The sequence below is a fragment of the Hippopotamus amphibius genome, chromosome 2, assembly GCF_030028045.1.
Source record: "Hippopotamus amphibius kiboko isolate mHipAmp2 chromosome 2, mHipAmp2.hap2, whole genome shotgun sequence".
Lineage (NCBI taxonomy): Eukaryota > Metazoa > Chordata > Mammalia > Artiodactyla > Hippopotamidae > Hippopotamus > Hippopotamus amphibius.
Genome location: NC_080187.1, coordinates 152101422 through 152115864, shown reverse-complemented (window position 1 = coordinate 152115864; position 14443 = coordinate 152101422). Strand labels below are relative to the sequence as shown.

At 39.7% G+C, this 14443-nt stretch overlaps 1 protein-coding gene across 2 annotated transcripts in view; it reads left to right on the top strand.

Annotated features, from left to right (window-relative positions):
• ENTREP2 (endosomal transmembrane epsin interactor 2) overlaps positions 1 to 14443 on the top strand; it is a 404596-nt gene that overhangs the window by 982 nt on the left and 389171 nt on the right. The window lies entirely within an intron of this gene.

The window sequence follows — 14443 nt, the reverse complement described above, 5'->3', positions numbered from 1 at the left end:
AGAGTTCATTTTCTGGGGTAATTTTTGATTAAAGTTTTTTCCTGTACTAGTGAAGAATGGACATATGGAAACGGGAAAAATCTATGCGGAGCAGATATTCTTTATAAAGAGAGGCACTTGTTCTGAGAACTCTTGACATCTGTAACTACATTCGGTTTGTGGTGCTGGAGTACATCTTACGAAACCGTAAACTCAGTGTGTTTTAATTCCATCCGCAGAAATCCGAACCAAGCCTTTGTAACTAACGAATGTTTGCTATTTGTTATTGTTTTGAAATTTAAAAATTCTGTCCAGCTTTGCTTTTCGTTGTTGTTTTTTTTTTGTAATGGCCTTTGTTCTCTAAGTCCGATGCACGGCTGGTAAAATGAGATCTGAGCAGAACTGACTCTGTGACACCCTGATCAATACAGGTATGGTGGTCCATCCTAATGGGGGTATTAATTTTCAAAGCTTATTCAGACCAGGGGTGAGTCTCGGAGAGCTGATTAGAAAAACAGAACGTGAGGCCATAGCTCTCCCCGTGTTCAAATCAAAGAGAGGGGGCTGGGAGCAAGACCCAGAAGTCATGATTCAAACGGTCCCCTATATATATATATAGTCTTGGCACTTCTGTGGCTCAGTTTTTAGCATGATTTAATATGCATTGTTTCCATGTGGTCTGTCTAGTGGGCCAGAGTTGGTGTCTGCTGGAGCGGCCTACAGGTGGCAGACTGGTAAATGAGCTTCTCTTCCTGGCTTCTCCCTGGGCCTTTGCTTCTCCACCTAGTCCTAGCTGTGTGGCTTTGGCACTTTCCAAAGGGCATGGAAAAAGAGCTGCCTCTTAATAATAAACCTAAAAGGGAAAACAATCAACATACACGGTAGAAAAGCTGTTTATGTGAAAAATGTACATTTGCTGCATTTTAGTCTAAAGAGTTAAACAAATATGTAAACCATGAAATCAGTTTGCATTCCCAGGGTGGCATTTCCATTCCACAGCTATAACCTGTTAGTCCTAACTTCCTGTGATTCAGAATAATTCCACGTGTGTCTGCTGTGTGCAGACGTGCCTCTGGGTTCTGGGGAGAACAGTGAACAGCATTCTCTGCTTACGTTTTAGAGGTTGTAGATTCTGTCCTGGGTCCATCTCCCACTCTCCCCACCTCTTTACACCCACTGTTTCATGGGCTTGTTTTCTTTCTTCAAACTCAATCTGCCACATGCACCTTTACAGTTCTTTACAAACACTATATATGATTTTTTCTAATATATGGTCTTTGCCCTTTGCAGAGATGGTGGTTGGTTTGAGTGATGTTGGGACAGGTCAGCATCTTGGCGTGGCATTGGGCACTAACGCTGGCCCCTTGCCACAGATGTGTCTGCCCACCCGGACCTGGAAACCACCTTGCAGGGATATTTTCCCTTTAAGAATGGTGACTAGGATGGCCGGCTTTGCACCAGAATCTGCTCTGCATGGTTTAGGGCTGCCCTCTGGTTCCTCTGCATTTCTGAACTAGGAGGTGTGGGCTCTTTAGTACTTTCTAGGTTGCCAGGCCTTCTCTGCGGTGTGTCCATGGTGAAGAACCATTGTAAAAATAACTGTCCTCTATCTAAGAAAAAACAATATCCAAGAAAGCAGCTTACATTTATTGAGCATGTACTGTGTGCCAAGTGTTAAGCTGAGTGTTTTCCGTGCTGTGAGAGCACATTTCATCTCTTGCCCCTGGTGTTCCTGCTCTCGTGCAGTTCCCTGCACTTGAACTTGGACTGGACCTCTGACTGGCCTTAGCCAACAGGATGCAACAGAATTGAGACTGTCTTAGGGCTAGGCCTAAACCCTGAGAAGTTTTGGGAGCTTCTGTGAAGTCCACTGAAGCAAAGATGGATTAAGGAACTTGCTGTATTAGGGTTCTCCAGAGAAACAGAACTAATATATATATAAATATATTGAATATATCTCAGCAACCTGGAGACCCAGGCATGCTGCTGGTGTAATTCAGTCTGAGTCCAAAGGCCCAGGAACTGGAGGGCCTGTGGTATAATCCCCAGTCTGGCCCCAAAGCCTCAGCATCAGGGGTGCTGATAGCTGAGGGCAGGAGAAGATGGATGTCCCAGCTCAGAGAGAGTGAATCTGCCCTTGTTCTGCCTTTTTGTCCTGTTCGGGTGCTCGCTAGGTTGGATGAGGCCCATCTGCGCGGGTAAAGGTGACTCTTTGCTCAGTCTACTGATGCAATGCTAATCTCTTCTAGAGAAACCCTCCCAGACACACCCCAAAGTTACGTTTTCCTGTCTGTCTGGGCACCCCTTAGTCTGGTCAAGTGGACACATAAAATTAACTTTCATGCCTGCCTAAGGTCACATCTGGCCAATGTCAGGTTTACACTTAGTTGCTCTGAATTGAGAGGCCACAGGCTTAGCCATTAGACTTAATTGCCCCCCAGGCAGAGGCTGACAGGGAGGTGGTGGAATAGAGCAGGCTGTAAAGGGTCAAAGGTAAAGCCTCCACAAGGAGGACACACCTCTGTTTCTTAGTAAAAGCACAAAATATGTGTGGAAAGGTGATGATTCCAGAGTACTTTGGGGAGGCATGAAATTTGGGAACTTAAGGAAGTGTAAGCATCAGGGACAGGACTGGGGGGGTCCTTGGCAAGGTTGGAAATGGGAGGGGCGGCAGGTCTTGCTGGGGGAGCAGCTGCTGTTTCAGTGACTTGAGAAATCTGCAAATGGTGGTCCTGTCCCAGGTCCTTGCCATCCAATTGGAAATTAGGGGTGGGTTGGCTTCCCCAGGTATAAATGCTTGGCCCATTTTGAGAGATGATAATCTATATGAACAGTTTAGAAGAGTACCAGGGCTTTAAATGATCAACAAATTCAATATTATTTTAAGTGAAGTTTATATCATAGAATAGACTAAACAGTGTAGTATATGTAATAAAAAATAGTAAAAAATGGAATTAAAGGGGAGGGGAAGGAGGTCTCCAGTGCTGCTGCTGGCACTAGTGAAGGTCTTGAGTAGTTAACCTTTAATAAAGCAGCCTCATTATTTTTCTTTGAAATTTTACTCTTGCCCAGGACATCAGAGACAAACAAGTACCCTGTGAATTATCCACTTTGCCAGTTACACGTGTTGATAAAGACAGCCGTTAGGAGCTGACTATATGTGTGTGTGTATATGTATTTTTTTTTCTTTTAAAAGCAACACCATACTCCAAAAGCAGCAGATGCCTCTGCAATAACTGAAAACAAAGAAGGGTATAAAGAAAATGATGACAGTGCCTTCTTCTATCCCAATTCTGTACCCACAGGTAACCTGCATTAACAGTGTTATTTCATGTGATCTTTCCATACTTTCCTTTACAATCACAAAAATATTAGGATTTATGTATGTGTGTGGAATATGTTTTTTTTCTTTTAACAATTTCCTAGGAAAAGATTATACCACACACCTTGCTCCATGACTTCATTTCACGTATAATAAATATTCCCAGCCATAACTCATTATTCTTTTTATTTCCATCATTTTTAATGACTGTGTAAGAGTCCATAGTATGAATTTTTATAACTTATTCAGTCCTTCTCCTGCTGGGAATATTCTGGTCGTATTAGTTCTTTGTCTCTACAAACAATGCTGCTTATCTAGCCTTAGAGGCCAGTGCTTGTTTTCTGAGCAGAAATTCCCCAAAGTGGAATGGCTAGTCAGAGGGTATTCAAATTTGGAATTTCATTGGATATTGCTGGATTAATTGGAGGCAGCTATGCTAACCACTATACCACCAACGCGTCGCCTATTGCTAGATTAATTGCACAAGAGATTGTAGTCATCCCTGCCCAGAGAAACATGGCATAAGGGTGCCCTTTTGCCACCCTCTTACGAGCCCAGACTGTTGGCATTCCTTAACATTTTATTCCTCTGATGAAGAAAAAGTTATTTCATTGTTTTCATGTGACCTGCCTTTCCATGGTTACTTCTCTGATACGTTGCAGATATTTTCTTGCAGTTTTTCATTTCTCATGTGGCTTAATCTGGGGTGTCTTTTGCCATATATAAAATTTAAAAAACTTTTAATATAGTCAAAACTGTTAGTTTTCTCTTCTGCAGTGTCTGGGCTCTTTTCTTAGTTAAGAGGGTTGTCATTACAGAGGTCACACAAACATTCCTGTACATATCCTTCTAATGTTTTCATTTTATTTTTTACATTTAAATTTCAGTTTATCCAGAATTTGTTTTGCATATGGTATGAAAGAAGGGCCTAACTTTATTTGCTTGCAGACAAAGTTCCTACGTACCTGTGCTTCTGCTGTGGATTCTATTCAGTTTTACTCTCTTCTATTTTTTTTTTTGCATTGAGATATAATTGACATACAATATTATACTAGTTCCAAGTGTACAATGCAATGATTCAATACTTGCATATATTGCAAAATGATCATTACAATAAGTCTGCTTAACATTTGTCACCATATATAGTTTACAAAATTTTGTTTTCTTGGGATGACAACTTTTAGGAGTTAGTCTCTTAGCAGCTTTGAAATATGCAGTACAGGATTGTTATTAACTATAGTCGCCATGCTGTACATCACATTCCATGACAACTTTACTCTCTTCCATTGTCTACTTTAGGGTCAGTACCAGGTGTTTCTGCTTAAGGCAACATCCTGGTGAGTTTCACTCTCTGGTCAGGCATGTCCCTCCATACTGTTTTCTTTTTCAAAAGTGCCTTGGCTTTTCTTCTGCATTAACTTTAAAATATCTGTGTCTAGTTTCCAGTAATACCCTCTTAGGATCTGGATTGCAATTGCATTACATTGATGGATCAATTTTGGAAGTTTTATCATATGAAAGCTTCCAATTCAGAAACATGGCTTACATCTTCATTTGTTTGTCCCTTGTTTTATACTGTTCAGAAAAATCTTTTATGGGGATGCGTTCATGGGCAGATTTTCAGTCTCCCCTAAACTGCTTTTGAAAACTAAACCAATTCACAAGATCATCCTAGGAAAAGCTAAGCAAGGATGTGTCAATGAAAGAGATGGGAGACCCCCACATGTCAGGACATAGATGGTGCGGCCAGTCCACCAGCAGCAGCCAGAGCTGCTGATGAACAGCAGGGGAGGCGGGGCGGCGGTAGGCAGTAAAAGGGAGCTGTTGACAGGCTGTGGAAACCCCAAATCACCATGAGTTACTCACCCTGCAAAGTGGGTGGATGCCAGGAAGGTGCTCTGGGGTTTCTGATTGTGGGTGAGAACAGTAGCCATGCAGGGAATTGGAGCACAAGCCTGAAGCATCTGAGAAATGCACAGTGAGTCCTTCCTCCTAGAAGGTCAGAGCCTCACCCTGAGTAGAATGATCAGAAACATAAACCAAATTGAGCAGGATAGGAACACAGACGGCAAGGCAGGGTAGGTTCAGATGGCACAGATTGGGGGACTCGCAAGGAAAGACATCTCAGAAACTGCTCCAGCAGCAAAAGAGAAGATCCTGAGGAGAGAGCGTGGTCTTGGAAGACAAGGACTTTGGGGGTCTAGAGCCAGAGGAAAGGGCCAGGGAGGGAGGGAGCTTTGTGAGGGTTCTGGATTTAACTTTGAGAAATAAATAAGTGGATACCTAGATATCTCACACTTGAGTCCTTTACAGATCAATAGAACCTGGCTGGGAAAGCTGTCCTAGCCCACCCCCTATTCTTTAAGAGCTTTTTCTTCCCACATCAGGAAAATCGACCTCATTTATACAGGAGGAAGAAAAATGGAATATAATCTAATCTAATGCAGAATTGATTCAAATGAAAATGATGAAATATGAACATGACGGTGATACAGAAAATGTGAGCACACCAGAAGGAGCATAGACTAGTATTTCAAGATAAGCTGAAAGAAAAAAATTTGAAAGAATAACATCCAGCAGAAATTTAGAAATGACAAAGGATATGGCTAGATAACAGAAAATTATGAAATGAGCAGGGATTGATGTCAGGAAAGAATTAGGAAAAAATGAATTTTAGAAAGGAAGACTAAATTGTGTCCAGAAGGAACACGAGAGCAAGTGGTTACCAGAGACAGCACAGAAGTAAAGATATGGGTGAAAAGGAGAAGAATGAGAACAGTAGCAAATAAACCGAGGGGTAGAGTGAATTAGAGAGTATAGGAGACAGGTAAAGGAGATCTGATGTATGTGTAATTAGAGTGTCCAAGAAAGGAAGAACGAAGCAGTGGAATAAAATAAATATTTAGAACTATAATGCAAGAAAACTTACCTAAAATAAAAGGACTTGAAAGTGTCCACCGTGTAGCTGGCGGGGGGGGGGGGGGGGGGGGGGGGGGAAATCAATGCAGAATAATCAACACTGAGACATATCTCTTTAAAATAATGAAGGTCAGAGATAAGGAAAAACTCTTTGGGGCATGCAGATAAAGTCCCAGTCATTTGTATTGCACACTGGAATTCTCATAGCCAAATAAATTCTGTGCTAGAAAAGGTGAAGCAATATTTTTGAAAAGTAAATTTTGGGGGGGAAATTTGAAATTCCCAACTTGTAGAAAAGTTATAGAACAGAACTAAGAACACCTGTGCTGTATCCCTTCAGTTAAGTTCCCTGAACTTAACTGTTTTACTGTATTTTCCCCGTGGCTTGCACTTGTGTACACTGTCTCTCTTCCTCAATGGAAAAAAAAATCCATTATTATTCGTTGTTTTTTTTTCTTTTTTCTTTTTCTTTTTTTTCACTTTTTGGGAGCAGGCTGCAGACGTGATGGCCCATCATTCCTAAACATTTCGGAGTATATCTCCCCGACTCAAGGACACTCTTCTACATAAGCAGCATAAACTCCTCCAGACCAGGAAATCAACGTTGGAAGAACATTGTCATCCGAGTCATAGACTCCACTCTAGTTTCACCAGCTGTCCAGATAGTGTTCCTTTCCCCTTTCTGGCCCAGGATCCTATCCAAGCATGTGTGTGTCTTATATGTCTTCACTCTTTTCAGTCTTCCTCTGTGTTTTGTGTTTTCCATGGTTTTAAAGAGTATAAGTCTTACATTGTATAGGCTGACCCTGAACTTGGATCTATCCGGTTTATTCTCATGGCCAAACTTGGGTGATATGTTCTTAGAAATGAATGAAAAACAGAATGGAGATGAAAGATGTTCTTCCAGTTCCTTCTGTTGTCCGTATTCTTTGATGAGAAATCCATGGTAATTTAAATTGTTGCTCCTGTGTAAGTTGACTGAGTTTTTCTCCTTTCATTTCCATTCTGCTATTAAATTCATCTGGTGAATTTTATACTTCGGTTATTCTGTTTTTCAGTTGTAAAAATTTCCATGGGGTTCTCCTTCATATCAACTAGTTTATTTTCTTTTAGTTTTTATAGCTTTCCATTCATTCCCAAAACAGTTGCCCTTACTTACTGGAACATTTTTATTATCACTGCTTTAAAGTCTTTGATCATTCCAAGATCTGTCATTGATTGTATTTTCCTATGGAAGTTGACATTGTCCTGATCCTTTGTAGGCTGAGTAACTTTGGATTATATCCTGGACATTTTGAATATTATGTTGTGAGCCTCTGGATATTGTTTAAATCCAGTTAAGAATGTTGCTATTTTGTATAACACAAATGAACTTATCTATGAAACATACTCACAGACATAGAGAACAGACTTGTGGTTGCCAAGGGGGAGGAGGTGGGGGAGGGATGGACTGGGAGTTTGGGAATAGCAGATGCAATCTGTTATATGTAGGATGGATAAACAACAAGGTCATAGTGTAAAGCACAGGGAACTATATTCAGTATCCTGTGATGAACCATAATGGAAAAGAATCTGAAAAAGAATATATATTTATATATGTATAATTGAATCACTTTGCTGTACAGCAGAAATTAATGCAACATTATAAATCAACTATACTTCAATACAATTCTTAAAAAAAGAATGTTGCTATTTTTGTGTTAGCAGCAATCCATTCTCTCTGGCTTAGACCACATTCTGCCCAGCCTTCTGTGGGTTGTCCTTTTGATGTCAATCCAGTTTTCAAAGTCTTTGCAATACTTTTCAGCCTGTCCTGCACATGCAACGCGCAGTGGCCAGTCTGGCTCTTGGGTGATGATCTAGCCTGTAGTTCTGTATAGCACAGGGAGCTCTACTCAATACTCTGTAATGGCCTATATGGGAAAAGAATCTAAAAAAGAGTGGATATTTGTATATGTATAACTGATTCACTTTGCTGTACACCTGAAACTAACACAACACTGTAAATCAACTCTAATAAAAGTTTGAGAAAAAAAAAAAAAAGGATTCTGTTTAGGGTCATGTCTTTGCCTGAGGGATGAGCCCATGAGTTCATAAACAGATTTCAGGGATCACTTCTCCTAAGTGATCCTGCTGGTATTTTCTGTTTCCCAGGGGCTCCCCTTATCCAGTCCTCCAAGAATACTAGGACTTTACCTCACTTTGTGTAAGGGACGTGCAGTGGGGGAACAGAGTGAGAGAACCAGCAACAAGGCTTTGTCCTGCCCCCTTGGGACCAAGCCCCTCCTCTGGAACAGGCAGAAGGGAAGGGTCTTTTGTGCCTTGCCAGCTCCTCTTGCTGCTATGGTGTTGCTTGGGGGCAGAAGAGAGAGAAACCCAGAAGCGAAAACACTGGGGATTTGCTCACTCTCTTTGGCCTTTAGGGAGCTGATTTCTAAATCCTTGAACCAGAGCTGGAGGGCCTCCCCTGGGCCCTGCCTGTATGCACGCGTGCTCAGTTGTGGCTTTCGGGCTGTGTTGCAGGCGGATGTGTACTGAGGATGGAGCAATGACAACCCTCTGCCCCTGTGGTGGTACCTGGAGTTCCATCACTATCTCCCTGCTGTTTTGTTTTCCTTTTACTCTGAGTTTCCCAGTGGTCTATTCCGTGCATCCCATCAGGTCCACAGCTGCAACCAGGGGAAGACACAGGGTGGTGTGTGTTTCTTCCACCCGGAACCAAAACCTCAGTGCTTTTAATCTGCTTCCTCTGTGAGCCAAGCATCCTGTCTTTAGAGAATTGTCCTTTAAATATAAAGGCCACAGACATAGAGTTTCCTTTTAGTATTAAATTTAACTTTTTATTTCATATTGGAGTATAGTTGATTTACAATGTGTTAGTTTCAGTTGTACAGCAAAGTGATTCAGTTATACATTTACATACACACATTCTTTTTCAGATTGTTTAAGTGAAGTAAGTCAGATAAAGACAAATATCATGTGATATCACTTATAGGTGGACTCTTAAAAAAAAGATACAAATGAACTTATTTACAAACAGAAACAGACATAGAGTTTTGAATTTGCGAGAACTCTGGGACTGTTGTTCCAGAGTGAGCCCTTTCTTAGTTGTTTACTAGAGAGTGAGCTTCAGAAAACTATGAAATGATGGTGAAGCTTTTCATAAGGTCGAGGGGTGAACGATGACTAGGTTTCACTGTAAAACTCAAACTCAAAGATAGCAATAAGGGAGGCAGATTAATACGTAACGTTATACGTTCGGGTTATGCAGAACCATACAGCTAAGAAATAAATAGGAGGAGATGAGGGAAACGTAGAATCAACTCCTTAATTGCCACATTGGGGTGAGCTAGGATGGAAAAATGTCTCTTGAAACTGACAAAGCAGGCAATGGAAGGTTAGGTTTATTGAAGAGCATACAGATTAACAGCAGATTGAATGCTAGTGACTAAAATGGATGGTTTAGGAAGAGCAGGGGTGGTGGGGGATAGGGGGAGGAAGAAGCAATTACTAGCTAATTGCATTATTGCTCATAGGAGGGAGGTAATAATATCTAAAAGAGGAGGGTGCTAAGGGGGTTATATAAGGTGGTAATATAAAAGGAGCAACTAGAACAAGCATCCTTCCTACGTACCTACAGAAACACAGAGAGAAAAGCAAGCCGACAGCAGCCCACGGACGAAAAGACTTTGAGTTTGTGCGTCAGTGTTTTAAATATGAGGTTAAAAATCTGTAAGGCTGATGCCACACATCTAGACTGTATTAACATTATGTAAATGGACTAAATTAACCGAGTTAAAAAAGTTTTTCAGGTTGACTTTACAAAGCAAGATCCGGAGATAGACTTAAAATGAAGAGATTTAGAAAGGCTAAAAATAAAAGAACTGGAAAAGATATACTGGGCAAATTCAAATAAAAAGAAAGCAGAGCCTCTCTGTCTCTGTCTCTCTCTCTTTTTAAATTGAAGTATAGTTGGTTTACAGTGTTGTGTTACTTTCTGCTGTGCAGCAAAGTGACTCAGTTACACATATATATACACATTCATTTTCATATTCTTTTCCATTATGGTTTATCACAGGATATTGAATATAGTTCCCTGTGCTCTACAGCAGGATCTCGTTGTTTATCCATTCTATATATAATAGTTTGCATCTGCTAATCCCAAACTCCCAATCCATCCATCCCTCCCCCGCCCTCCCCCTTGGCAACCACCAGTCTGTTCTCTTTGAGGCCTCACTCTTGGTACCAGGCAAGGTAGGATTCATATATTCTTGCTTATTTGTGATACAGTGTAATGCTGTATCTTCATATTTTGCTTCCCTGATTACCATTTTTAATGTGAATATTAAATATTTAAACAGGTGGAGCTTTCTAAGGTTCTGTCCTATGGCTGCTCTACCTTTGTTGTTAAACGTACTGTGAGCTTTCATGGTGTAGCTTTGTGTTGTTTTTGGAATTTCCTCTTCTCCAGGACTTACTGCTCCTATACAGAGAAACTGTCGACTTTTATTTCTCTCTTATTTTGAAATCATTTATTCTGTTTTTTTAAGTAAATGTTTTGTGCTTTCTATTTCTACATCCATATCATCTGTAAACAATTGGCTTTTTTATATTCAGTATTTTTATATCTCAATATTTGTTGTATGCTGCTTATTCTTTTCCTATTGCATTAATTGGAATCTTCATGTTGAATGATACTGTGAAAGGAAACATTCATGTCTTACTTTTGAGTTTAGTGGGAAAAGCTTTAGTTTCATTGCTTTTACTTCTTAATAGGCAGGTAATTTTGATGACTTAAATTTTGCTGTAATTTCAAACTTGCAGAAAAGTTGCAAAAAAAAAAATACAAAAAAAATCCCATATATCCTTAAGCCACATTCACCAATTATTAACATTTTGCCCCTTTTGCTTTGTCATTTCCAGGCCCCCAAGCCCCCCGAACAATCAATTGGTAGATTGATTGATACTTCTATCTACATATTTTTTCTGAATCACCTGAGAGTACATTGCATGTCCCTTTGCCTCTAAATACTGCAGCATATTTCCTAAATACAAAGGCATTGCATAAACATGAAGCAGTCATAAAAGTCAGGAAATTAACATCAACATAACAGTATCCACAGTCCATATTCAAATTTTGCCAGTTGTCCCCAAAGTGTTCTTTATATTTCCCCCACCTGATCTCATGTCCAGTATTCAGATTTGGAATTTAAAAGTCAAACTTGCTTAGTTTCCTGTTTGAAATTCTCACAAGGAATGACTGCTGAATGTTTCAGTTGTTTTCAGTCACCTATTTATATAATCTCTTGATTTTTCTCTTTTTGGTAATTGAGGTACTGAAGTATCTTGATAGGTTTCCTAATGCTGAATTATCCCTGGCTTTTTGGAATCATCTGTATCACTTATTCTTTTACTATATTGTTAGAATCCATGTGCTGTAATATTAAGATGTTTGCTTCTGTAGCCACATACAGACTTGGTCTAGAGTTTGTGCATTCATGCATGTACACAGGCATACACTATCTTTATTAAAACTTGTTAAGTTGTGCTGGCTTTTTGTAAAATAAATTGGTGAGCTTTCCATATTTTTCTGTGGACTAGCAAGGAAAGGTTTGTTCTTTTTAAGTTAGACAGCTCAGGGAATTTAGGCCATTCCCATTTAAGATGTGTGATAGATTTAGTCTTATTCTTTTTGACTTTATTATTACACTTTACTGTTTTCTGTTTTCTCTTTTCCTTTTGCTGGGTTGATCAAGTTGATTTTTTAGAAAAAATATATGTATCTTTAAAATTGTGATAAAATACACATAAGATTTATGATTTTAACCTTTTTAAGTGTACAGGTCTGTGGCATTAAGAACATTGACACAGTCGTGCAACCATCACCACCATTCTCTCCAGAGCTTTTGCAAAACTGAAATTATGCCCCCATTAAACACTGACTCCTCATTTCCCCTCCCCCAGCCCCTGGCAGCCACCTTTCTGCTTCCTGTCTGTGTGAATTTGGCTATTTCAGGCAACTCACATAAGTGGAATCATACAGTTATTTTTGTTTTTGTGACTGGCTTATTTCACTTTACATAATATTTTCAAGATTCATCCATGTGGTAGCACACATCAGGATCTCCTTCCTTTTGAAGGCTGAATAGTATTCCATTGTAGGTATAGGCCACATTTTGTTTTTCCATTCATCTGTTGATGTACACTTGGGTTATTTCCACCTCTTGGCTTATAGTGAATAATGCTGCTGTGAACGCAGATGCACACATATCTCTTTTCAAGTTGCTTTTTAAAAAAAATTTTATTGGAGTATAGTTGGTTTACAATGTTGTGTTAGTTTCAGGTGTACAGCAAAGTGATTCAGTTATACATGTACATATATCCACTCTTATTTTAAGATTCTTTTCCCATATAGGCCATTACAGAGTAGTGAGTAGAGTTCCCTGTGCTATACAGTAGGTCCTTATTAGTTTTCTATTTTATATGTAGTAGTGTGTATGTCAATCCTAATCTCCCAAATTATTCCTCCCCCCTCCCCCACCTTATCTCCTGTTTACCGTAAGTTATATCTGTGACTTTACTTCTCTTTTGTAAATAAGTTCATTTGCAACCCCCTTTTTTTAGATTCCACATATAAGTGATATCATATGATATTTGTCTTTCTGTGTCTGATTTACTTTACTTAGTATGGTAATCTCTAGGTCCATCCATGTTGCTGCAAATGGCATTATTTTATTCTTTTTTTTTAAAGCTCTTTATTGGAGTATAATTGCTTTACACTGTTGAGCCAGTTTTTGCTGTACAACAAAGTGAATCAGCTGTATTTATACATATATCCCCATATCCCCTCCCTCCCACAACACCTTCCTATCCTCCCTATCCCACCCCTCTAAGTCTTCACCAGTCATTGAGTTGATCTCCCTGTGTTATGCAGCAGCTTCCCAGTAGCTATCTGTTTTACATTTGACAGTGTATATATGTCAATGCTACTCTTTTCACTTTGTCCCAGCTCCCCCCCCCCCAAACCGTGTCCTCAAGTCCGTTCTCTACATCTGCATCTTTATTCTTGCCCTGTCACTGGGTTCATCAGTACCATTTTTTTTTAGATTCCATATATATGAGTTAGCATATGGTATTTGTTTTTCTCTTTCTGGCTTACTTCACTCTGTATGACAGACTCTAGGTCCATCCACCTCACTGCAAATAATTCAATTTCATTCCTTTATATGGCTGAGTAATATTCCATTGTATATATGTGCCACATCTTCTTTATCCATTCATCTGTTGATGGGCATTTAAGTTGCTTCCATGTCTTGGCTAGTGTAAATAGTGCTGCAGTGAACATGGGGTGCATGTATCTTTTTAAATTACGGTTTTCTCTAGGTATATGCCCAGGAGTGGGATTGCTGTGTCATATGGTAGCTCTCTTTTTAGTTTTTTAAGGAACCTCCATACTGTTCTCCACAGTGGTTGCAGCAATTTATATTCCCATAATAGTGTAGGAGGATTCCCTTTTCTCCACACCCTCTCCAGCATTTATTATTTGTAGACCTTTAATGATGGCTGTTCTGACTGGTGTGAGGTAATATCTCATGGTAGTTCTGATTTGCATTTCTCTAGTAATTAGTGATATTGAGCATCTTTTCATGTGCTTTTTGGCCACATGTATGTCTTCTTTGGAGAAGTGTCTATTTAGATCTGCCCATTTCGATTTTTATTCCATTCCCCAGCCCCCTTCTCCTATGCTTCTCTATTCTCCTAATGGTTGTATTTTCATCTTTGACAGTCTATTGAAATCTGAATTTTCTGTTAGCACACCCAATTGAATGATAGATATGATCGCTAGCTTCTCCTTCAAGCCAGATGATTTCTTTGTACTTTCTCATCCCTCAGTTTGGCGACCCCCTCACCTCTTACCCTGCAAACGCCACAGGCAGAAACCTTTGGAACTTTTCTCTGTCCTGATTCATTTTGAAAGATGCGTTCAAAAGACAACAGACTTTGAACATTATATAGTGTACATAATTTGAGTATGTGAGGGAGAACTTTTTTCGGCTTCAGACTTCAGTCTTTTATTGGAGAAGTTTGAATCTTGAAAAGGTCAAAAAGTACTGTATCCTGTGGTCTTATCAAAGAGTAAGGAACATATAAAAGAGCCAGCGATGGGTTCTTAAGACGGCTCTGTATTATTTCCATATTTTTTAATGAGTTCAAACCACATGT